Source organism: Sus scrofa, chromosome 14 (assembly GCF_054392235.1).
Source record: "Sus scrofa isolate SSC_HxYL_T2T_F1_AM1 chromosome 14, Sscrofa_HxYL_maternal_Yorkshire_Landrace_v2.0, whole genome shotgun sequence".
Classification (NCBI taxonomy): domain Eukaryota; kingdom Metazoa; phylum Chordata; class Mammalia; order Artiodactyla; family Suidae; genus Sus; species Sus scrofa.
Genome location: NC_139396.1, coordinates 20704493 through 20708469, shown reverse-complemented (window position 1 = coordinate 20708469; position 3977 = coordinate 20704493). Strand labels below are relative to the sequence as shown.

At 35.4% G+C, this 3977-nt stretch overlaps 1 pseudogene; it reads right to left on the bottom strand.

Moving 5' to 3' along the window:
• Nucleotides 1–3637: 3637 nt before the first annotated feature.
• Nucleotides 3638–3749, bottom strand: LOC146396397 (U6atac minor spliceosomal RNA; annotated as a pseudogene).
• Between the last annotated feature and the right edge of the window lie 228 nt (nucleotides 3750–3977).

The following is a 3977-nucleotide window of genomic DNA, read 5'->3' as shown; positions in this document are numbered from 1 at the left end:
TCCCCACACGTGGGAGTTTGATGTGGGGCTCAGAACTTTCACTCCTGTAAGTGAGTCTCTGTGAACCAGTTAGTTTCCAGTCTGTGGGGCTTCCCACCCAGGAGGTATGGGATTGCTTATATCATATCATCGCCCCTCCTACCTCTTGATGTGGCCTCCTCTTTTTCTTCTGGAGTAGGATATCTTTTTTAGAGTTTCTGGTCCATTTGGTTGAAGATTGTTCAGCCTTTAGTTGTGAATTGTGTTGATTTTAGGAGAGAAGTTGAGCTCTAGTCCTTCTATTCCACCATCTTAATCCAATCCTCTTCACATAACTCTTGACTGAAGACCTAAGGCAATGCCATCAAGACTCAGTTTTTCCCCCATCTCTTGGCTTGTCCTTCTGCAATGCTGATTTCATTTTCAGGCTTGACATGGTGTCCACGATTGGGTCACTATTACTGCTGGCAGTGCCAGGGAAAAGAGATGGTCTCAGCTGAGTGGTTTCTAGACAAATTCCAGTATTTTGGATGACTGAAAAAAAAACTGTGTAGCTGAAGTCTCTCCGAACTAATTAATCATGTTGCTGGGGCTCTACTCTCTGTTTCCTTGTTTTTCATAATCCCAGTATACCCCCATGCCAAGAAAAATCCTTTTAGAAGTAAGATGTAATCATCATCCTCTTTATTTAGCCTCTTAGAGACTGCCATTGAAGACACATGCTGGCATGGAGAAACTCCTCTGGAATGAATGGTGTGCTCAATGCTGTGGTTTAACCCAAAATATCATAGGTTAGCATTCTCTTCCTGTGGATAATATGTTCAAAGGATAGTGATGATGAAAAGTATATCAGGAAGCTCTTTCTGCAGAATATATGCCCTAATTTTGCCACATTCTTTCCCCTTGAAGAGAGCAGTGATGCCTTTGATCACTAACTCTGTGTGTTTCATCAAGCAGTGCTGGGCATGGCCTTTGTCAATGTTCAGTGGTAGGAAATATGAATGCGTGGCTGTAATTGCTCAAGCTGCAAATATTATAACCCAAACATTTACTGCACTGCTTTGTTGTTTTTAGGTTATTCTTCCCAAGGTTTCAAGGTTTATGCAAATTTCGAGATGAATCATTATGTTTCCCACATGTAAATTTTGAAATTCTGGAGATTGTTTGGGTTGAGGTATCCTCTTGGCTGTACAATTTCAAATGCATCCATGACAAGATTCCAGGAGCATAAAATGCAGTTAGAACCTGGTCTTTGTTCAAAAAAGAAAGATATAGTAACTGTAACTTAAATATCCAAGGTAATCATCTTTTAGTAAATAGATATTTAATTTAAAAAATTAAAATAGATTTTAAACTCTAGTTTTGAATTGATAAAATCAGTGAGTGGGTTCAGCATTTATAGTTGTAATTTTGTATCTAACATTCTTTCTAAATTACCTACTGCTTGGCTGCTAGTATGGAATTTGAAGCTTTTCAATATTTTGTCTCTTTCATTTCTAATGGACAATTGAAGATAAATGTATTAACAGTAGGGGTGTCTTCACTTGTTTCCTACTGTGAACTTTGTAAATTTTGAACATGAGGCAAATCATATTGGGAATTTGGAAGTTCGAAATCTTAAAGCAAATGCCCCTCTCAACAAAAGGGTGTGCTTGAGGCAAAGGATGTGAGCTGGACATAATAGAACTGTGAGATCCAGTAATCTCATTTCTGGATACATATCCAAAATAATGGATATCAGAATCACCTGGTGCAAAAAATATCTGCCCTGCCTATTCATTACAGCCTCATTCACAATAGTCAAAATATGGAAACAAACAGTTGACCAATGAATGAATGAAATACAAGTCAAATATAGTGAAATAAAACAGTCAAACTCATATAATCAAAGGGTAAAATAGGTGGTTCCAGGGTCTTGGGGGAAGTGGGATAGTGTTAGTCAAAGGTTACAAAGATTCAGTTATGCAAGCTGAAAAAGTTCAGGAAGTTTAACGTACATTATGGTAGCAAGAGTTAACAACACTGTATTGTGTACTTGAAATTTGGTAAGAGGGTAGATCTTAAGAGTTATCATCAGAAAAATTGACTATGTGAGGTAATGGAAAGTTAATTGACTTCATTGTGATAATGTATATGTATATCAAAACATCAATTTGGAGTTCCCATCATAGCGCAGTGGTTAACGAATCTGACTAGGAACCATGAGGTTGTGGGTTTGATCCCTGGCCTTGCTCAGTGGGTTAACCATCTGGCGTTGCCGTAAGATGTGGTGTAGGTTGCAGATGCAGCTCGGATCCTGCGTTGCTGTGGCTCTGGTGTACAGTTCTGATTCGACCCCTAGCCTGGGAACCTCCACATGCTGCAGGAGTGGCCCAAGAAATGGCAAAAAGACAAAAAAAATCAATTTTATATCTTAATTATATATATTATTTGTCAATTATACTTCAATAAAGCTGATGAAATTTTTTTGAAGACTAAATTCATACCAAGTATCTTTTTTACCTCAATAGAATGACAGTAGAAATTAATAAAATAAGGAAAATCAACAAATGTGTAGAAATTAAAAAACAAAATGGAAAATTAAATGGATCAATGAAGAAATAACATTGTAGTAAAAAAATACTTGATATGATCTTAAATATGGTAAGATTTGCTTTGTGGACTTACAAGTGATCTATCCTGGATAATGTTCTGAATGTGTTTGAGAATAATGTGTATTCTTCTACTGCTGGGTGGAAAGTTCTGTATATGTCTGTGGGTTCATTTGGTATCTAGGGTTCAATGATTCTTTACTGATTTTCTGTCTGGATAATCTATCCAATATTGTAAGTGGGGTATTAAATTTCCCTCTTATTATTGTATTGCTCTCTCTGTCTTTTATTTATTCTGTTAATATTTGCTTTATATCATTAAGTCCTCTGCTGTTAAGTGTGTATATTTATAAATGTTACATCTACCTGCTGAATTTATTCTTTTCTTTTTATATAATGCATTTTTTTGTGCCCTATGACACTTTTATACTTAAAGTTTATTTTATCTATTAACAGAATGGCTACTTTGTGTTACTTCCTTTGTGTTACTATTTGTGTGAAATATCTGTTTCTATCCATTCATTTTCAAACTATGTATGTCTTTAAAGGTAAAATGAATCTCTTGTAGACAAATATGGTTAGATCCTTTTTTTAAAATCCATTTGGCTACCCTTTGCCTTTTTATTGGTAAGTTTAATCTATTTACTTTTAAAGTAATTATTAATAGGTAAGGACTTACTCTAACATTTTACTAAATTTTCCTGTCATTTTCTGTCCTTTTTGTTCATTTTTCTCTTTTTTTCTTTTGTAATTTTCATAATACATATTTTGGTCATCTTGGTGTTGATGTCCCTTAAGCTTCTTCACTTTTTTTTATTCTTAATTTTTTCTGCTTCTCAAACTTGATAATTTAATTGTTTTATCTTCAAGTTCTCTAAATCTTTCTTCTATCTGTCCATATCTGGTCTCAAACCTCTCTAGTTAATTTTTTATTTTAGTTATTGTGCTTTTCACCTCCATAATTTCTGTTCAGTTCCCTATTATAATTTCCATCTTTTTTTGATTTTCTAATTTTGTTCAGATATTATTTTCCTGATTTTCTTCCATTCATTTTTAAAAAAATTATTTTTAAACTATATTTAGATGCCACAAAGTAGGTGGCAATGTCTTCATTATCTGACCTGAGGCCCTCTTCCATCCATTAAGGGGAAACTAACCTATTCACCTTTCAAACAATAGCTGATTTCCTTTGCTTCCTGGAGTTTTTCCTTAGCTTTTTGAGCACATTTAGGAGTACATTTTTTTTTTGGCTTTTTTAGGGCTGCACCCATGGCATATGGAGGCTCCCAGGCTAGGGGTCAAATCAGAGCTGTAGCCACTAGCTTACACCACAGCCACAGCAGTGCCAGATCCAAGGCATGTCTATGACCTACACCACAGCTCACTGCAATGCCAGATCCTTAAACC